Source organism: Peromyscus maniculatus, chromosome 13 (assembly GCF_049852395.1).
Source record: "Peromyscus maniculatus bairdii isolate BWxNUB_F1_BW_parent chromosome 13, HU_Pman_BW_mat_3.1, whole genome shotgun sequence".
In the NCBI taxonomy this organism is placed as follows: Eukaryota; Metazoa; Chordata; class Mammalia; order Rodentia; family Cricetidae; genus Peromyscus; species Peromyscus maniculatus.
Genome location: NC_134864.1, coordinates 50983107 through 51005241, shown reverse-complemented (window position 1 = coordinate 51005241; position 22135 = coordinate 50983107). Strand labels below are relative to the sequence as shown.

Sequence of the window (22135 nt, the reverse complement as noted above, 5' to 3'; positions counted from 1 at the left end):
TTGATGTTATTTGATGTTTCACTGTTTTGAAACAAAGTCTCACTATGAAGCCTTTCATGGCCTTGAACTCAAAGGTTCACCTGCCTCTGTCTCCCGAGTCCTAGGACTAAAGTGTGATCCACCACCCCTAGAAGTCACTAGGCTGTTTTTAGTTTTTTGTCCCGACCCCCCACCCCCATCCCCCAGACAGGGTTTCTCTGTGTAGTTTTGGTGACTTCTGGATCTTGCTCTGTAGACCAGGCTGGCCTCGAACTCACAGAGATCCACCTGCCTCTGCCTCCCCAGTGCTGGGACTAAAGGTGTGCACTACCACCACCCGGCAAGAGGTTTTCAGGCTCACTGATTTTTTTTTTTTTTTTTTTTTTTAATTTTCAAGACAGGAGGGTTTCTCTGTGTAACAGAGTCCTGGCTGTTCTGGATCTCATTCTGTAGACCAGGCTGGCCTTGAACTCACAGAGATCCACCTGCCTCTGCTTCCCCAGTGCTGGGATTAAAGGCGTGCGCCGCCGCCGCTGCCGCCGCCACCACCGCCCGGTTCAAGGCTCACTGATTTCTAAGACACAGTAATTCCACCGTGGTTAGTGAATGAAATCTAAGTACTGTCCTTTTAAGCCCTGGAGCTCTCAACAGCATGTTTTGGAGAGGCTGTTAGGGAACCACAATACAGTGTCAGTAGAAGGCGTCTCTAGCCTCAGTCCCCAGATAAGAAGGTGTGATGTACTTATTAGCTGCACCAAGTGGGTGGCTCCAAACAATCGAGGACACCACCGCGAATCCCGAGTTGAAACTCCGGACACGAGGCAGGTTAGTTTTTAGGTCACAACCAATGTTTACATTTCTCACAGTGCTGTTCTCAGCAACACTCCTGTTATCTTTTGCCTACAAAATCTACATTGAAAGATTACTGATTTTTTAAAATGAACATGGGCGTTTTTACCACTGTGTATGTCTGTGTACCATATGCAGGCAATGGGAGCTAGAGTTATAGGCAGTTATGGGGGGGGGCGTGGACAAAAAACTAAAAGCAGCCTGGTGACTTCTAGGGGTGGTGGATCACACTTTAGTCCTAGGACTCGGGAGGCAGAGGAGCCACCCTATGGGGATGCTGGAAACCAAACTTGCGTCCTCTGGATTTAAGTTAAATGTGGATTTTGTAGGGGTGAGGAGATGGATCAGAGGTTAAGAACACAGGTTGATCTTCTAAAGGACCTAAGTTCCATTGCCAGCATCCACATGGTGGTTCACAACTGTCTGTAACCCCAGTCCCAGGAGATCGCATGCCCTCTTCTAGCCTCTACAGCAGGCCAGCAGCAAGATTTTATAATAAATTCTCCAAGCTTGCGCTTTCAGTATGTCTCTTCTGCAGATCATTTCATAATTTTCACTATTATTTTTTATTTTATGTGTGTGTGTTTACCCACTTTGTGTGCATGCCCAAGCCTGCGGAGCCAGAAGAAGGCATTGGATCTGGTTGTGAGCTCCCAGGTGGGTGCTGGAAATAAAATCTGGGTCCTCTTAACACTCTTAACTACTGAGCCATCAATCCAGCCCCTGCATTTCAGAGTTTTCAGAGTTTAAAGATAAACTTCTTCTTTCTTCTTCTTCTTCTTCTTCTTCTTCTTCTTCTTCTTCTTCTTCTTCTTCTTCTTCTTCTTCTTCTTCTTCTTCTTCTTGTTCTTCTTCTTCTTCTTGTTCTTCTTGTTCTTGTTCTTGTTCTCTTCCTCCTCCTCCTCCTCCTCCTCCTCCTTCTTCATTAAGTATATGTGTGTGCATGCATTTGCAGGTGCCTGTGGTGGCTAGTGGTCAGAGGCATTGGGTCTCTTGGGAGTTAGAGTTATAGGCAGTTATGAGCCACTTGATGGGGGTGCTGGCAACCAAACTTGGGGCCTCTGGATATAAGTTCTTTTGACCACTGAGCTATCTGGTTTGCTAAGCATTTCAGAATTTAGCCCCGCCACAGATACAGCGGGACCCAAAGCTAAGCTAATGTAACCAAGCTAAAGACCCTTTGCTCCGTGTATGAACTTTCTTCTTGGGCTCACAAGTGGGTTAGGTTAGGTTAATACTCCGAAAACAGAAAAAGGAAATTCCTAGGTGACTGAATTCCAAGCAGGATGAAACAGCTAATTTACTTCATGAAGTTTAGCTCACCACAGACACAGCAAGTAGACACCAGGCAAAAACCATGCTGCTCTCATGTGCACTTGAAATGCCTTCCAGAACTGCACTCCTGTCGCATGCATGCTTCAATGCAAAAACAAAAAATCACTAATGATCGAGCCAATCAATCATCTGCTATAATAACTAAATGAGTTGAGTATAGCCCCTCCATTACAAATAATTTACATAATCAGACCAAATTAAAAGATACCAGTTGCCCTTCCTCTCTGAACTGATTAGAAATACCTCCTGTGATTGTTGTGAGAATTAACTGTGAAAGTGCAGCGAAGTTGCTTAGCACTGTATCATACTTAACAAGTACTTCGGAAACACTAGGTATTCCCCGATGTGTTAAATGCTGCTGTGGCAATTAGGCAAGGTTGGTACTTCCTTCCTTACGTGTAGTTAGGGATGGAACTAGGCTTGCTTGGTGCTTGCAAGCTGCCTCCTTTGGCATGGGGTTAGGGAAACTGGTTTGGATAACCATACTGGTTTGCAGGGAAGCTGATAACTCTTGATGTTAGTTTGTGTGTATGTGTGTTTGTGTGTAGGTGTGGGTGTGTGTGGGGGTGTTACCTCTTTCCCTGTAAATGGGAGCTGTTGCCAATCAAAAGTCGAATGGAGTGGTTGAACAGATGAAAACTTCTCAGGAGGGAGGCTAGCTTTGCCAGGTACCCAACATCCTTTTAACCCCTTTAAAAGGAGGAACTGAATGCAGAAACAAATGGATTTGCTGAGAACTACACACCCCAGTTCCCTCCTCAACCTGTTCTCATCTTCTCAGCTATGCCAAGATGCCCATGGCATGAATGCCTTTTCTCAAAACCCATCCAGTAGTGTTTTGATGGTTCAGTAGGGATCATTGAGCCATCCTAGGTCAGGCACTGTGCTAGGCTCAGGGAGAATAAAGGGAAGCAGAAGTACAGTGTGAGAGAGACAGACACTCATCAAATGGGCATTCAGTGTGTGAGCACCCCAGTCTCTGAGTGGAAAGTGCAGAGCTGCCCTGGTGTAGACTGAGGCCTGGGTGGTGCAAATCAGGAAGAACCTATAGACCAGGCTGGCCTTGAACTCACACAGATCCACCTGCCTCTGCTTCCGGAGTGCTGGGATTAAAGGCATATGTCACTGCCGCCCAGCAATTTTAAATACAATTAATAAAACAAACTCCAGCCAGTGGTGGTGGTGCATGTCCTTAATCCCAGCACTTGGGAGGTAGAGGCAGGTGGATCTCTTCAGCCAGCCTGGTCTACAAAGAGAGCTCCAGGACAAAGAAACTTTGTCTTGAAAAACAGAAAAGAAAAAAAAAAAAAAAAACCGTTTGCCTTTGAAGTGATTTTTCATTATTAGCGCCCCCCCCCATACCAGATGCCTGATTAATTATAATTCCTTATATTCACTAACAAAGAAGTTTGGTCAGTTTTAGAATACATTAAAAACAACCCAGGTCTAAATTTTTTGTTTACTTTACTAAGCTCACTTTCAAAATATCATTTCACCTATTGATACGGGGTTAGTTCTCTTGCCTTTTGCTTTGGGGAATTTAACTATCAAAGAGTCAATTTTGCATGAATTTAAAACTGCTTGTCTTGAAGGGAAAAAAATGTAATATATCAAATGCTATATACAACTTTCAGATTTCTTCACAATTGTATTTTCCAACATCCAGGAAGAAAAAAATAATTGTAGAGAATATGTACCATTTTAACTTTTTATTAGAAATCCTAGAATGTTCACCTGGAGACTGAGGATGGAGTTTACTGATAGCGTGATGGGGTAGTACATGCAGAGAGGTTCAGTCCTCAGCACACCGGTAATCCCAGTCCTTAGAAGGCAGTGGCAGGGGAGCTGAAATTCAGGATCATCCTCATTTGTGTGGTGACTGGAAGGCCAGTTTGAGATACAGAGACTCTGTCATCCAACCACCCTTCTTCTTTTTCAATAAAATTATATAATACATATTTTTTTAAACTTAAAAGCTTTATTTTTAAAAAGGACTGGAGACTATTCCTTTGGGTATCCTAAGGGAAATCTGCTCACACTGATTGTGTGCTTGTTAGCAATTTCTTACAAAATGACCATTTCTTGCTTTTCAGTTTTTTTTTTTCAAGCAATCAGTACATAATATATTCATCAAACCTCAGAGATTGCCTACACAGACTCTCTCTCTTGTAGCAGCAGATAATTGATCAGTTCTGAAAGGCAGCTGGTTTACAAAGGGTGGATGAGAAGCTCAGCTATGTTGTACTGATATCAAGTGAACTCCCATATGCAATCACATGGTGCAAAACAGATCCCTTTGTCAGGACATTATCCTACTTCGGCGAGAAAGAAGCATCATAGTGTAGCTTTCCTGTAACATTGAGACACCCTTACCTTGCTCACTGTACTGTATTTCAGATGATGTACATTTTCTTTTAGGATTAAAAGTCAGTACAAAATGCTATCAGTAATAACCACAATGGGTTGGGGGTGTTGCCTGGTGGATTTTATAACTAACACATGAAACTCCCTGGGCTCAGTACCTACAAAACCAACTCACACCACAAATTGGTCAGGGATGTGGCTCAACGGTATAGCTCTGGTATACACCTGAGTACAGCAGAAAGACAAAAAGCCATGTGGACAAATTAGCCACAACTAATTTGATCAGAGCCATTGATCATTAAATTAGCTGGAATTGGACATTTTAACAAGTCATGTGCTAGTCAACTGAATTATTCCATAATATACACTAATGAAAGAACTGATTATGGCCATAAGAATAATGTCAAACCTTCTCTGGTCTTGCTGTCATCCAGGGCCTGCACTAGGCACTTGTGTACTTTTTACAACAAATACAGAATGCTATATTCATATGCTTTATCTCCAGTTCACGAAGTGTGCAGAATACCGATAACCACTGGATTTGATTTGATATCTATACTGGTTTTATGGGGGGAAAGGGTGTAGTTATATCTCCAAATAAGAAAACAAAATACAAGAACACTGCAAATAGAAGAAATTAGGAATTTGGAGGGAAGTGGAAATAGATTAAACATTAGAGTGATAGATTGATCGCTTTGTCAGACCCTGCCAGTAGGCTGGTCTCTGCTGTTTAGAGAAAGCCCATGTCTGAGGGGACAGTTTCTGTAAAAGGGTTTAATTCAAGAGCCGGGCAGGCAGGAGAGGGGAGCCTGGGGACTAAACCCGCCTCCTGGAGATAGGGACTAATCGGTGGTCTGAGGTGTGGGGAGAGGCGATTGGAGGGAAGGAGAGCTGAGGTAATTGGCGGTCTGTGCCTACGGTGGTCTGTGTGTGCGTAGTCAAACTTCAGGGCTCTCCATAGGTCGCCTGTTCAGAAAATGGCTGCATTAGCATGACCTGAGGCTGGGTTTTGGGTCCTCTGACGTCAAAAGGACAGGACGCTCATGCCCATTAGACATTTTCTGCTGCTCCTGGGTAAGGGGAGGGGGCTGTGCGGTTTCAACCGGTTTGAGCCAGACAAGGCTTCTTCCTCAAAATTCCAAAAAAAAAAAAAAAAAAAAAGCTTAAAACAATCGTTGCCAAGGTGACCAAGCATCAGAGGCCTTTTTCCCCCTCTTTCTCTCTGTAAGGCTAGCAGGGGTCCATTCAGGTTTTCGCTGCTGAATTTCAAAAGAAAGGACGTGCTCTTTGATTTTTAAATTTCAATTTGGAAAAGAGAATGGCTCTAGCCTCTACAAGAGAAAACATTGCTAATTTCATTATAGGGATCTAGTTACTATAGGAAAAGCCACTTTTCTCTTTATATTCAGAATATTGTTTCACTCCTAACACCAGAATAGAGATTTTTTTTTTCTATAACCAAGAGTTTTCCAGTTCTTTTTAGACATTGGTTGTAGTACAAAAATTAACTGAATTCTTGCCCTGCCGACCTGGGCAGTCCAGATCTCTACAGATTCTGGGCTTCATCCCCTAAGACTGCAACATTCCCAACCCCCCTCCTCAGACGCCAGCCACAGTGGTTACCTGTGCATGTGACCGGGTTATAAATCAGAGGTTTCCATGACTACTCCTCAGGTTCTATGGTTTACTAAATAGCTTGGAGTAATCAGAAAACAGTTTACTTACAAGATTATAGGTTTATTACAGAGGATGCAAGTTAGAAACAGGAGGCTGGAGGAACAGCTCCTTGAGAAGGAGCAGCTCCGTGGAAGGAGCGCCCAGCTACTTTCCACCTGTTTCCCAGCCCCCAAGTCCTGGGGTCTGTGTCTATGCACGGCCACTAAACTCTTGCCATCAGTAATTAAGCCCCCCTCCAGCCCCTCACGCTCCCCTGCCGCGGGGGATCGGTGTCTAGAGATTGTGAACAGGATTCGTCCTTAGTGCAGTGTTTTCTTCTATCCAGAGATCGAAGGCAAGGTTGAGCCTCGAGGCACGAGAGTGGCTCGGTTCCGGGAGAGGCGGTGGGTTTGGCGGCCGGGAAGCCGGGTGCTGGGCGCGAATGCTGTAGGCGGCCGCAGCCGCACCGGGCGCCGTGGGGTGCGCGGCGTGGCCGGAGTGGGGGGGTGGGGGCGGGGAGCGGGCCCGCTGGAGACCTGATCGGGGTCAGACCCGGTGTCCCGAGCCGAGTGGGACCACGCTCGGGGTGCAGATCAGCTGCTTTCGTTAGCCTGCCGAGTCGGACGCCCGAACCGGGAGGCGTGGAGTCAGGGGCCGTGTGCCCAGCAGCCTCAGACCCGTCGGATTTCATCAAAGCTGGGCCCTCGGGTCTCACCACTCGGCAACACGCACTTTCAGAGCGATTATGTACTGGAAATGGGTTGTAAATGCAGAATCCCCATTCTCCAGGTGCTGCTAATGGAAGAGCCAAACAACTCATTAGCCAATTTGACATGTCTTTTTAATACTGGTTCGCCAGTTCTGTCTTAGGGAGATAATTCAGCTCCGTAATTGCAGTCTAAGCATATTATCAGCAAGGAAAACCTGAGGGAGAGATTGTGTATCATCGTGAAGTTCAGTGCTGGTGTTGCTCAATAAACGAATTATGATAGGAGAGAAAACGAGAAATTCTGAACGCTGTCTTCAATCCCATTTTTGAGGTTAGTATGTTAGAGGAGATCTACTTTTTCTCTAGTTCTGGGGTATTCAACCCTGAAGCGTAGATTCTACAACTAAGCTACATTCCCAATCGCCATGGAATTCGATTTGCTGAGGAATAATTGAACAGCTTTTCTGATTTTCTCCTCAAAACATTTTTGTTTTTGTTATGTGGCGCTGGGAACAGAACGCAGGGCTTTCGGCAGGTTTGGAGGGGCTTCCACTCAGTTACACGGCCTAATGAAACTTCTGATATTTTGTTTTATTTTGTTTCAGTTTTAAATGCAAGCAAAGCCAAAATGTCTCCAGCTCAATGTACCCATGACACCTACCAGTGAAACTGTCTTTCAGTGATTTCAAGGATGAATTTAGAATTGTCATCTCTGCTTTGCACAGGAAATCTTAGTTTCTAAACTCAGGATGAAAAATTCAACATGGTTCTTGGGAAGCAGGCTTTGGGACTTAGAATGGTTTGTCTGTCTTACATGACTCCTGAGGAAAATCTGTGGTGAACAAATGCAGAAAAAAAAAAAGAGTATTTAAAAAGACGCTGTATCGAGTAATTTGTTACTAAATTTTTGCCAAGTCCCTTGACAGTAAATGTGGCAACAAGAAAGGGAAGGGATGTCACCTCCCAGGTGTAGGAAATTTTCTGGTAGCTTCTTGAACTTTGGATGAGGACCTGTATTTGCTTTTGGCTTATCTAGGGATGGGGGCTGATGGGCAGTGCTTAAATGTGCCTGCTTCCACCGTTCTCTAAATCACCGTGCTTGATGACCTTTAAAAAGATAATTTTATTTCTCTCAACTCTAGATCTCTGCAGGGCAAGATGATTACATGTCAATACGAAAGAAAGATGGTACAGAGCGCGGATGAGGGCTTGTGGGTGAAGACCCAAGGATCTGGGTTCAGATTTCTAGTTCCTGTAAAAGCAGGACGTGGGGAGGCAATGCTGGGAGGCAGGAGGGACAAGAGGATTCCTGAAGCTTGCTGGCCACTCAGTCTAGCCAAATCAGTGAGATTCTGGGAGTGGGAGGGGGAGAGACAGAGAGACAGAGAGAGACCCTGTCTTAAAGAGAAAGGGGGGGGGTGATATCTGAAATTGATCTCTGGTCTCTATATAAGTCTGCGTGCGTGTACACACACACACATACACACACACAGAGAAAGAGAGAGAGAGAGAGAGAGAGAGAGAGAGAGAGAGAGAGAGAGAGAGAGAGACAGACACACACACACACACACACAGACACTAGAAAAGAAAGCTATTAAATAAAACTGTCTTCCGTATGGAAAAGCATTTTCACATCTGTGTGTCTTACTGTACCGGTTAAATCGAGTCTGGAGGACATGATTAGAAGTGTGCTGATTGGGACCAGACACGAATGATCCTTTGCTGCTCTGGACTTAGGAATTGCTCCTAGGCAGCAGCCACTGGTTGAGAGAGCAGTAATGTGTGAGCTAGCTTGTGCCGACATCTTCAGCTTGTGGGTTTGTTTATTATTATTATTGTTGTTTTTGTTTTGGTCTTGCTTTTCTGGATATTCCTGTTATATATTATTTTGGTCTGAACTTCACACTGGGATCTGGGAAAGCTGAGTCCTTCAGAACTCACTGTAGAGTAGCTTGTAATGCGTGAAATGTTTGTTTTGGAGAAACTAGTTCTGATGTTTCAGAACCAGACTGAAGGTGCTCTCAAACTGAAGAAAAGGACAGGCAGATCCAGAGGTTGTACAAAATGCAATTTGCTGGGGACTTAGAAACAAAAGCAAAAGCAAGAGCTTCTCTTTGTAAACTTTAGACATTTTCAACAACCATTCATTACAGTAAACTTAGTCATATATACCTTTAAATTTTAGCTTTTATGAACCTTTAAAAACATACTTTAACCTTTAGTTTTCTTTATATGTCTAATTTATAATCTTTAAAGACAAGGCTTTTCACCAGAGGTGTTTCATGCGCCTTCGCCTTCGGCACTAAGGCAGTAGCCCACAGCAGGAGGAAGGAGTTTATAAGTTAAACAAGACAAAGGTTAGCTGAGACTAACCGGAACGTACACAGTCTTTTTCAGAAACCATCACCATATCCAGCACCATCCAAACACTTTGGGAGTCAGGTGTGGTGGTACATACCTGCGGGACTAAAACTAGGGAGGCTGAGGCAAGAAGATTGCTAATTCCAGACCAGTGTGGACCACACGGCAAGACCTTGCCTACCTTAAAAAGCAAAACAGAGCCATAACAAAACAAAAACGAAAAAAGGCCAGCAGGATGGCTCAGTGGGTAAAGATGCTTACCGGCATCCTGCTTGAGCCCCAGAACCCACGCGGTGGGAAGACCGCAGTTGTTAGGATTTCTACAAGCTTGCTGCGGTATGCAGAAGTGCGCCCTTGGGTGTGCTTGCACAAACACTCGGGGGCGTGCGCGCCATCAAGAGCACGTGTGCGCTGTGCACACACTCAATAAGTGAATAAATAAATGTAGCCGGATGAAATGACAATACCTTTAATCCCAGCACTTGGGAGGCAGAGGCAGGTGGATCTCTCTCTGTGATTTCGAGGACAGCCTGGACTACCTAGTAGGTTCTCAGTCAGACCAGTTAGTTACATAGAGATTTTTTTGTCTCTAAAAATACATACATACATACATACATACATACATACATAAAAATAGATAAGTAAATGTTAACGAACAAAATCAAACAAAAAAAAAACCAAACCAAACAAAAACAAAAACAAAAAAAAAAAAAATCAAACTTCCGAGTAGTCCAGGTATGAGTGGTGAGCTGTGTACTCTTGCTCAGCTCTCTTCCCAACTCTGACCAATGCATAGGACTGCGGATGATGCGGATGACGCAATGATGCCAATGATATGGATGATGTGTGCTAGGGCAGTTAAGACCAAGATGGCTAAAGTCACAATACGCTGGATCCCTACAGAGAGGCTCCTGGTGCGGGCACCGTGCCCACTGCCGCTCACAGCAGACTTGTCCCTAAGACCGCAGCACCACCAAGCGTGGTGCTGCGCGAACCGTTCCAAGGGGAGAAAACTGGGAACACTGTTACTGCTCTGTGCCGCTGTGCCCCGAAATAGTCTGCAGAATTACATAGTCGAGATCCCCGAGGTGATGCTGCCGTCTCATTTCATTCACTAGTTTGTTGTATCCATTCAGAGAACGGGAGAAAACCATTTGCTTATTGGATTAGGAGTTTATTATGACATATTATGACACACAGAACTAAAGGATGCGCAGGGTGGGCTGTGCGGAAGGGGACCACACCTCCCATGCTCCCTCCGCAGATGAGGTTGGCATCTAGTGTGAGCTAGGGTTATCTGTTAACCTTTATACCCTAGTGACCTGTTTGGGCTGGGTACTGGGTTACACTGCTGTGCTGACTGCCCATCTAAGTGAAGCCTGGGCTCTGGGGTAGTCCCCTCCCCTCAAGCCCTTTGGGGTTTTGGTTTCCCATAGACTTCCAGCTGTTGTGTTGAACCTCTTTGGAGAATGATATGACCCCGTTGTGTTTGGGCTATATCCCAGTCTCGGAGCTCTCCAGATGTTCCACACCCCGGTGTTCTCAACCTGAACTTGTTTCGGGGGTACGGCACACTCCAGTTTTGTCTTGAAATGCCTGTGGCCCTGAAGTGAACACCCTGTTGTACACTGTACTTCTTCTAGTGACAGTTTTTATATCTCAGTGTCAGGACTCTACCCAGTTCAAGAGGAACTCGGCTAGCTCTCTCGTTTGGTGTTCGCCATGCCAACGAGAGACCACGCGGGCACAGTGGCCATCCTCCGGGGACGTGCTCCCACTAGCGGTGAGCTCACTAGTGGTGAACAGTGCTGCTCTTCACCGGACCAGGTAATAAGTGAGCCCAGAACAGCAGGCAGACCATGGTGTCGGTCAGGTCCAAGCTACCCCCGTTGCCCGTGCCAACCGTTCTGATCACGGTCCCCCAGACTCAGCTGAGGGAAGGTAAAATATTAAAGCAGCTACCAGGGAGAAAGACCATCTTCAGACACAATTTTCAAGGACCGAGGAAGCCCAGTGCTATACGACCACACAGAGCTACCAGAGTGAGATGAGCAGGTGCTTGCAGGAGCAGTCTAGAACTTTCATTATGCCTTTCCTGGACTCAAAAGGCGAAACATAATAAGCAGAACAAATTTAGGGTTGCCCTCTGGCCTTTCCCTCCTCAGGATTTTAAAGCAGGGTCGTGCAAACCACAACACCACGCCTGCTTCTTTCAAGCTATACAGTTCACAGTGCACATTCACACTGTGTGGCAGATGCGGAGAACTATCGCTTCTCGTCAATTTGAACCTCCGAGACCCATAAACGCTGGCACTACCTTCTTTCCCATCCCCTAGTCCTTGGAAACCTCTTTCCCACTATGACTGACACTTCCGATCCTTCCATCCTCAGGAGTCTTGTTCGGCCAGCCGTGTCTGTCTTTTTTCCCTTTGTGAGGCTCTTTGTTTGCAGGGTGGCCACATTTCTGTGGTGGCTGCCTAGCTTACAGCCGGTGTGCTCCACTCTCCCTTCATGTCCTCACGTTCCTATTTTCTTGCACAATTGAGATTTTTTTTTTTGGTTGTGTTAAGGATCCATACACATACAAATTACAAATCCACACACACACACACACACACACACACACACACACACACACACACACACACCCTTTGTGGGGAGCTTGCTGCAGCTTGTTGTTGTTTTCCCTTTTTGTTTTGTTTTGTTTCGTTTCGTTTTGTTTTGCTACGTCTTAGTCTCACAACAGCTCATGATTTTCTCGAACCCTCACTTCTATTGCCTTGGCTGCTCTGGTTACAGCAGTGTGAAACCATGCTGGGCTTCATTTTGTCCACAGTTCTTTACACACTGCATTAAAGGTTCTCTCTCTCTCTCTCTCTCTCTCTCTCTCTCTCTCTCTCTCTCTCTCTCTCTCTCGGAGGCGCATGCACTCTGGCGTGATTCTCTTTTCCACCTTTACATGAGTTCTGGGCATCGAATTTACATCAAATTTAGACTGTCGGGCTCCTATTAGATGCTGTTATCTACTCAGCCATTTTACCTAAGCCCTGCACTGAAAATTTAGCAGCTTATAGTCATTCTTTTTTATTTTAATTTTATTTTTGTGTACGAATGCTTTTCCTGTATGTATGTATGTATGTATGTAAGTATGTGCACCACCTCCCTTCCTGGTGCCCATGGACATTAGAAGAGGGTGTCGGATTCTCTGGAATTGGAGTTAAGGATGATTTTGAGCCACCATGTGAGTACTGGGAACCAAACCTGGGTCCTCTCCAAGGGCAGCCAGTATGCTTAATCCCATTGCCATCTCTCCAGTCCCCGTATTCTTTTCTAAATGAATATTCCAGCAACATTTTAGTCTAAAAGTTGGAGGCAAAATTAAGATCCTCAAATGTCAATAAGCCTTTAATTCGCCATCCAGTGTTACTGCCACATACCGACAACATGCTTAGATTTCCGGTCCCATAACACGTTAACACAGCTTGTTAGGAAAACTGGACACCCACAGCCAAAGATGTGCGGGAGGAACACACGCAGTTAAGAGGGGAGACTGTGAGCGCGGGCGGTTTCCCCAGAAAACAACTCACCAAAGTAAGATAAGGGTACAGTTAATTTAAAACGTTCAATCTATCCCAATTGCAGGATTTTGATTCCAAATTGACATTTAGTATGGTTTTGTTTTATAAATATATGTCTTTACACATTTGGTTTTGAGGTCGCCTGACAATATCTTTTTCGTTTTACTTTATTTTAGACTTGTATTCATCAGAAGCCTCAATCTTAGGTATTGTCTTCTTCAGTCAGGAGGAGGGAATAAGGAATGCGGACAGACCTGGAGTCCGAATCCAGGCTCTGTTTTTGAATAGCCCCCAGCTACAAGACAATTAGGCTGCTTCCCTCCCCTTTGTAGGTGTGGTGCTGGTGATCAGTAACAGACTTTGTGAATAATTAGCCAGTGGTTACCACTAAACTCATCCCAGCACACTTTTTGTTTTGTTGGAGATATGGTTTCTCTGTGTAGCCCTGGCTGTCCTGGAACCACTTTTTTTTTTTTCCCCTCAAGAAAAATCTTTGGAATGGCTTCTTTCTAGGCAGCTAAATTATATCCCCCTCACATTGGACATTTGCCAAGCTCCTGATACTATCAAGCAGTCCCCCGCTGTGAGCTGCAGTCCCCAGTTTCACCTTCTGACTGTCCTTGTTCCCAACCAGCTGCTTCCTGTTCTAAGGTCTCTTCATTAGGGTCAGAAGGACAAAGAGAAGGAAGGCCCCAAATAGATACCTCAATCTTCATACTTATTGTCCCGTGGTGGTGCCATTGGTTTCCGATTGTGAGCCCATTCCCCACAGAGAGCATTGGCTAGGGATGACCCCCGCAGTAAAGCTCCCCTCGGTGGGTACGGGGACTTGCTTCCATGTTCTCTCGCTCTGGGAACGCCAGGGGAATTAATTTCCTGTATACCTCAGCCCTTGACCTGGCCATCAGCTCCCACCTGGCCGGCTCTCTCCTGGGAAGAGGGGAGGCCCTGGCCACCGGTCCTTTCTCTCTGCAGTCTGTCTGTCCCCATCAGACCGGGAGATGCCGTTTACCTCCCTTGGGAGGATTTATGATGGTACACTTCGGGGTAGATGGGGACCTGTCTGGGGAGTTATGCTGTGCCGCACATGGGACAGTTACAGACTCGCAGCGACAGAGCTGTGTGTCTCCCAGTGCGGTTTCTGGGAATGGGTGTAAAAGAACTCCCCGGAGGCCAAGGGCAGGTCTCGGGTGCTTAGACCCCGGTGTTCACAAGCACACACTCATCTTACTGCGTCGCCGTCTTTTCCTCTAATTTCGTTGTGGCAAGAAGAGAGACTTAGCTTTGGGCTGACAAGATTCCAGGGAGCTGATCATGGATGTTCCAGTGTACCTCTCTCTGGACGCTGCTGTGGCTTGGCCTAATAATGGTTAAGTGTCAGGCTGGTGATCAGGTGTTCTTCACAGGGGGAACTTACTTTTGTAGATGAGCCTTGATTTATAATGAGGTGACACCTTGATAAACACATTGTAAGATGAACACATCTTAAATTGAAAACAGATTGAATACGCCTAAGCTACTGCACATTGTTGCTTAGCAACACACTGCGCAGCAGAGTACCATTTTTTTTTCCCTCTTGGTGATTACGTGGCTGACTGAGAGCTGTGACTTGATGCTCTGCCCGATGTCTGAAGTGTTTGTTATATCGCTAATCCAGGAAAAGATGAAAATTTAAAATATGAAGCAGTTTCTGATGAATACATATTGCTTTTTCTTCCAACCTAAAAGCCCGATTCTGAAGCTTATCACCTACATCTGTGTGTGTCTGTATTACCAGACAGTCCGTGGTCCTTGTCTGGTTTTTATTCAGTTTATTTCTGGGGAGATACTGTCTAGGGGAGCCCTAGTAGTGAGAGAGCGAGGTCCAAGTGAGGGTCAGGTGAGAACGGAGGCGGCAGGGGCGGCGGGAGAACAAAGCCCAGGGGCCAACACAATCACTGCGATAATTAAAATCCCAGAGAACAGGGGGCCTCCAGAGCCGGTGGGAAAGAAAAGCTGCCCAGAGCAGAGCCAGAGCAGAGGATCAGACAGTGAGGGGGGAGCCAGAAGGAGAAGAGGAGGACAGGGTCGGGGATGCTAGGGTGCTACCCCGGCAGGATTCCCGTGGGGAGTCCTAGTTGGGGGCTTAGATCAGGCAGCCTGAGTTCCACTGAGGCTCTGTGACATCCGTGGCCAGAGTGGGGTGTCTGAACTCTCTCTAAGGGACTTGGGGGTCAGTTGGGTAAATCAAGTAGATTGTCTCCAGCTGTGCCCTGGGGAGGTGGCACCAGGAGGAGGTTGTGTAAGGCAGGACTGTACCTGTCAACCTTGAGGGGCTGTGATAACTGGCAACTGTGTAGAGGTCCAGCTGAGACTGAGAGTGGATGCTGAGGCAGGGTGACAGTCCGTACAGCTTTGCTGTATGGGATGGAAAATCCACCACCAGCTCTGCTCACCCAGCACAGGCAATGGATGGTAAGCAGATACAAGACACTGCCTTCCATCAGTTAACACCGTTACTTTCTGTTTTTTTTTTTTTTTTCTGATTGTTCAAAAACAGCAAATGATTTCGTTTTAAAGAAACAATAAAAAACCCCCCACAGTCTTGAAAAATGGAGTGAATTAAGACCTTTTCCACCTACAAAATACTTTCAAGGCATTTATTCAACAGTTGGTAGAAATATCCATTTAGAGGCCAGGGAGATACAAGTCAGCGGTAGAATTCTTAGCTGGCGTATGCAGAAGAGCCAGGGTCCAATTCCCGGCACTGAAGAAAAGACCGTCGAGATTGTACAGGCGTGAGGGAGCTCTGTGGGAAGACAGGATGCACGGCATCACTTGGCCTTTGCCTCCGCAGCTTCCCAGATACTGGCGTTTCCTATTTTAAAACTCTGTTTTCTTAGACAGGGTCTCACTGTATCCCTGTGGCTGCCTCTGCCTCCTGAGTTCTGGAACTACAAGCCTGCTTTAATGCTGCTTGGCTGACAGCTTTTTTATTCCTTTCTTCTGCAGGTAGATCTTGTTCTTGGTTGATTTAGCTTAGTTATTTTCCCTCTGTTCCTCGTCATTTCTTTCCTTGCATTTTTTTTGTTTATGAGGTTTGCCCCTTCCCATTAATTAATTAATGTATTTATTGTGTGTGTGTATTTGGAGTACCTATTTGGAATCCAAGGACAGCCCGCAGATGTCGGTTCTCTCCTTCGACGGCTTCCAAGGGTTGGCAGCAAGTGCCTTCACCTTCTGAGCCCACTTTGTCCTTTGGCGACCACACGTTTCAGTGTCACGCAGACTGTCTTAGGGTAGAGTTGGCTGCCCTTAGCTGCTCTGTCACCTAAACTCGATTTAAAGGGGATCTTGCATACTGGGTGCTTGTACGCTCTGGAGCACCGAGAGACTGTTCATGGGTTTTCTCCTGCTGCTCGAATTTGAGCCCACAGTGTGTGTGTGTGTGTGTGTGTGTGTGTGTGTGTGTGTGTGTGCCCCTCAGATGTCTTACTAGGGAGCCGCACTGGCAGTTTTTGCTTTTTCATTTTGTATTTGTTCGTTGTACAAAATTATGGATTTTGTTGTGACATTTTTATACAAGCGTATAACGGTAATTTGGTCATATTTACACCTCCTATTTCTTCCTCCCCTCCTTTCTCTTTTTCCAAACACTACTCCTTCTTTCCTGCCTTTTAGAAAGAAATATAGACCCTGTGTGTGAGCAAAAACAATCTTTGTCCTTCTGAATCTGCTGCATTTTTCTTAACATGACAATCTCTGATTCCGAGCATTTTCCTGTAGATGGCATGATTTGTTTCTTTGTGTGTGAGTAATCAGGGCTCTATCATGTTTTTATATTCCATTTTCTTTACCCGCACCGTAACTTGGCTATTGTGTATGATACTTTGATAAATGGGGGTGCGTGTGTGCCTTTATTGTACGATTTGGATTCTCTGGGTATATTCCCAGGAGGGTATACTTAGCTCTTCTCTTTAAAAATTTTTTTTTAAATACATTTGTTTGTTTATTGTGTGCGCATATGGACACGCACAGAAACACACAGGTACGTGCACACAGGAGTACAGGAGTGTGGAGATTGTGAGGGGGGGGGAGTTCCATTCTCTCCGTCCACTATGGGTTATGGGGATGGAATTCAGATCATCAGGGGTGGCAGCCAGTCGGACTTAAATCTTTAATTCAGTAATAATAGAGATTTTTTTGTTTGACTTTTTTTTTGTTTTTGTTTTTGTTTTTGAGACACGGTTTCCCTGTGCAGCTGTGGATGTTTTGGAACTCTCTCTGTAGAACAATCTGGCCTTTAACTCGGACTCCCCCTGCCTCGGCCTCCTGAGTGCTGGGCTTAAAGGAGTGTGCCATCACTTCCCCGCAAAAGTTAAGAGTTTACGGGCAAAGAGGAACTCAGGAAATCCAGATAAAAAAAGCCATTGGGAAACAAAAGCTGCCTGAGGGGAATCAAGGCATAACCCATTAGGGTAAAATGAATTTCGATACAGCGATTCCCGAGAAGGTCTCTTTTTAACCTTCTCTGTAATGCTTGAACTGAAAGGGAGGTTATATGGAGCTTTCCGTGGCCTCTGAAATGTCCAGGGGTTTGGAGAGTGGGAAATAAAGGAGCAGACACTGAAAGCCCTTTCTCACTGGTAACCCTGGAAGGGAAAGAGGGAGGCTCAACTCTCCTCCCAGATCCAGTGGGCTTCAGTCTGCAGGATTATTCCCTTTAGAGCTTAGTATTGCTGGGGGGGGGGGGGTTGGACTTTCACTTGATGAGGAGGAAGTGGGAGGTTATTAGAAGAACGGATTCAGAGTTCTTGAAAGCCAAAGACTCAGGGTCTTGTGCCAGTTTTCTTTATAGCACCGGCAATGATTTGGTGACGTGCTCAATTTTGGAGCTTGCTGCGTTTTTTTCTAATCATTTTAATTACTGTGCCTACCTTTTGTATTTATTTATTTTTCTTAAAGTACTACCAACATGGTACGGGGTAACGCCTGACATTCTGACATTTTGTTAGTTAATGTTCATGCCCACCCGAGCTTGCTTGGCTGCAGGAGCTTGCTGGTTTTTGAGACCATTCACAGTGGTTGCGAGAGAACACACACACACTCACAGGCTCGTGCTCTGGTTTGAGATTTACAGTGGTTGCCGTCAGAGCTGAAGCTGTTTGAGAAATCAGTTCTGAGCTTTCCAGCTTTTCATTAGTTGATGATGGCAGGTGATTTTCGAAGGACTGTCTTTTCTGCCCATAATTTTGACTACATATACAGTCACTTGCGTTGGACTAGTTTTTTAATTTATTTAATTTATTTATTTATTTATTTTATTTATTTATTTATTTATTTATTTATTTATTTATTTATTTATTTATTTATTTATTTTTATTTCTCTAGTCTACCACAGGAGCCAGGAAGAGTTCTTGATCCCCGAAGGTCCTCAAAAATGGTGATGCACATGGTGTGTTTGACCCAAGTGAAGATTTCAAGGTCCCTTCAGTAGCTGGATACATTTGCTATGGGTCAAAGAATTATGGAAAGCTTGTCCACGGAACAACTTCATTAAATCGTTTGGTAAATTTTCATTTGCTTTCGGGGGTTTTGGAACCCTTGGTGGTGGTCTGAAAATCCCAGCAGTGCAAAGGTTTAAGTGGGACGTAGTTGGACGCAGCAGTTGTGTGCGGATGTTTAGTGGAGAAGGATATTTGATGGACTGTGGGGTTGCTGCGGGGTTTACGGGGAGGAAAATGGTTTTTGAAGCCAGAGCTCTAAAGCGTTAATAGTTTAAACGATAACTGAAGTATTTAGCCACTTTTCCCACTTCCTCATACCAGATGAGACAAGCGGGTCGTCTTGTACAAGAGGTTTTGCTTGCCGCTCTGTCTCTCCATAGGTGGATTATGGAAGATAACTCAGGAGCCCCAGAGGGTCATTGTAACTCAATGTTTTGCCGGTGAGAAAGAAACGAATGGCGTTAAGATAGCGTGGTGAAGGTTACGGAAGCAAAGATTTGACCCAAAAGACTTTGAATTGACGTGAATTCCCAGGAGAGCAACTAGTTCTCACAGAGAACTCAGAAATTCCTTGTAGGGAATCAGGAAAAACCATCTCAGGGTTAGGGACGAACCCCACTCAGCACATGGAGCCCCAAGGAAGGACTTTGGTCGAAGTTTGGTATCCACAGTGATTGGACACCAAACAGCCTAAGGGCGATCCTCTTTCTCACAGTGGCTGCTGGTAGGACAGCTTTTCTGATGCAGATCTGTGTTGAAGCAGCTTAAAGGGCTTGGGACCTGGCCTGTGAAATGACTCAGTAATAACAGCATTTGTGGCCAAGCTTAGCAACCCGAGTTTGATCCCCAGAATTCACCGCGGAAGGAGAGAGTGGACTCTCTCTGACCCCTGTAGTGAGCCTTAACATGAGTGAGTATATGTTCGCGCGCGCCCCGCCCCCCCCCCCCCACATGCACACACGCACTCAAACACATACACAAATATAAAAAAAAGTGGTGGAAACTGATTTTTGTTCAATACCTATTGATAGGAGAGGAAAGAGCTGAGTTCTGTTACGATTTGGTCATGCTAAAGGGAATGCAGAGAGAGTGACTTGGGAGAGGATGTCGGGAGTGTGAAAGGAGGGCCCTAAGGGGCTCCAGGACCGTGGGGAGTGGGGGGGTCTACAGCAGCCACCATAATCGTCTGATAGTCCCTTGCCCCTGCTCCTTGGTTTTCAGCGTTTTCTTCATAATAATCTTCTTCTTCCTTTGCTCTCATAAAACCCAAACAAGCAAACAAACAAACAAAACAAAACAAATCGATAAATTCTAAACCAACCAACCAACCCGAACGGAAAAACCTGGGAAACATAAATTTGCAACAGCCTTCAACGGCTTTATGGCATCCACGTTTGACTCTTCATAATGACAGTTTAAATGTCTTCTAGCAAGAAAAGGCGCCCATGATTTTCATGTCAAATAAATTAGCTTGTAAGCTCGGAACTTGTTTTCGGGTGCACAGATTTTGGAGGAGTATATGAAACAAATATCCTTTATGGGCTTTCTCAGGAGCACTCGCACAACCAGTTTATTTCTACATGTGTCTTAGAAGTTCTCTGCCCGAGTGTCCAAGGCAGAATTGGAGGGCTGCGGGATTATTATAAGAAACCCGGACCCATTAGAAACCCAGTGACTTAATTCCGGTGTGGTGGTGCCTGTGCTCACATTGTGTTTGTTACTTCCAATACCTCGATCGGATCGGATTCGCCTAGCAAGGAATTGTGTGATTTCTTGATTATGTGTTTTTCACAGTGGGTCTGTTTTGTTTGTCAGAGAAAAGATAAACACCTGCTTGAGACCGTTGAAAACCAGATTTACAGATGCCCAGTTTGGTGTGGAAGATTTTGTCCAGTTGCTGTAATTAATGTTTATTTGTTTTCTTCCCCTGTGTGTTCGTGCGTGTGTGTGCATGTGTATGGTACAGTGTTTGTGTGAAAGTCATAGGACAGCCTGTGGGACTTAGTTCTCTCCTGCCGTGTGGATTTCAGCGATTTAACTCAGCAAGGAAGCTTATTTACTGAGCCCAGTATTTGTTTTTTTGTTTGTTTTGTTTGTTTGTTTTATTTGTTCTGTTTTTAGTACTGGGAATTGAGACCAGTTTCTGTATAAGCTAGGCAAGACAGCTGAACTATATAGACTTTCTGTTTGATATGTGTGCAGAACTGGGACACCGAATCGCGAGACATACTTATAAAAGTTCAAGGGCAATCCGTTTTAAAAGCCTTTTTGTTATCAGAACATGTTGCAAATAGGAAGCATAAAAGTTGTCCTTGAATGGGTACATCAGGACTGCATAAGTGCTTTTCTATAGTTGCCTTGAATCATTTGGAAGCCATACACAATTTTGCAGGGAAGGAAACTGTCTTTCAGGCCATTGAGTGAGTTTAAAGACTGCTACAGACAAAACACTAAAGCCTTTTAGGAGAAATCAGACAGACCATCAGCTGCTACGTGGCTAGTGAGAGGCAAATGTGCGTATTTCTCAGGACTTAAAAAACACTTGCACCAACTCAGGGCTGCAGAGAAACAAAGGGAAGGAATGTCCCCGGAGTATGTGAAAATCGTCTGAAAATCTGATTCTGAGTGAAATGCTATGTAAATAATGCATTTTATTAGTCAGTGCCAAAATGAGGCTGACAAATTAAGATAGAAAGTTGGCATTATTAAACATAGTAATACAATTGTGACTCTTTTGTATTGTGTTACAATTCATTTTAATTTTAAGGATATTGAGCAAATGCTTCTTTTCATTTGGTTCTTGTTAAATCGTATACTGTTTGGTGCTTTTGTGTATTAGATAGGAACCAAATATGAACATACTGTTTGTAATTCAAATATATATATACACATATGTATATGTGTTATGTTTCTCGATCAAATGACTTTCACTCAGAAGAAGGGGCGGAGGAGAACAACCCCCAGCCTTCAGGTCAACATGTGGGGCCAGGAGGTCTGCCGCCTGTGAGCTGCTTGTCATCTAAGTGGACGCTCAGAGGTGGGGAGGCAACCACTTCCATCTCCACACCAATGACGTCAGTGACCTTCTGTTCTTGCAAGAACTACTTGTTTATCATTTCGAGCCTGTTTTAGTAAATGTCGCACAAGGAGGCATTGGCAGGGGTGGCTGTCCTCAGGTGTATTGGCTAGAACGAATCGGAAACTTCCCTGGTGGCAAGCGGCTTTCTCTCCTCGGCACTTTAAGGGATGTGTGGGGGGGCATCCTCGAGACATTCTTGTCTTCTCCAGGACAGCCTCCTGGCCCCAGGGTTCTCTTCCGGAACCCGTTGCAGTGGGCTTTGCCCGGCCTTCTGGTCAGTCTCCCGCGATTACACTTCCTAGTCTTTTCTGGAGATTTCGGTGGAAGTTGAGGTGCGCCCCGGCTTCACTCTCAGGGCTGCAGCTGAGATACCCAGCTGAGGCTAGGGGAGGGTCCCCTGTCATCAGTGCCCCCGCAGGTAGCGGGGGCTGGAGCTGACAAACAGCGCATCACCGTGGACTCGTGGACTCTGTCTGGCCGCAGCTCCACTGCTTGGCGCCCTCACTGTTCTAACCAATGCACCCCGTACCCTTTCTTCCCCTTTGTGGTGCCGGGCATCCAACAACCTGATCCAGGCTGGGCCTTACGTCCACTGGGCAGCCACAGCAGTGAGCCGTGTCTAAGCCTTTCATACTTTTCTTCAGAAAGTGTTCAGTAGGGCTGCAGACATGATCCAGCACGGGGTAAAGGCACTTTCTGACAAGCCCAAGGATCCGAGTTCTAGCCCCTGTTCCTCAAG

At 45.4% G+C, this 22135-nt stretch overlaps 1 long non-coding RNA gene across 1 annotated transcript in view; it reads left to right on the top strand.

Moving 5' to 3' along the window:
• Positions 1-21435, top strand: part of LOC121822078 (uncharacterized) — a 62355-nt gene extending 40920 nt beyond the window's left edge. The window contains exons 5-6 of the long non-coding RNA XR_013044120.1: positions 18202-18378; positions 18698-21435. This is a non-coding gene — a long non-coding RNA (uncharacterized LOC121822078). The remainder of the gene's footprint in view (positions 1-18201; positions 18379-18697) is intronic.
• Positions 21436-22135: the final 700 nt, after the last annotated feature.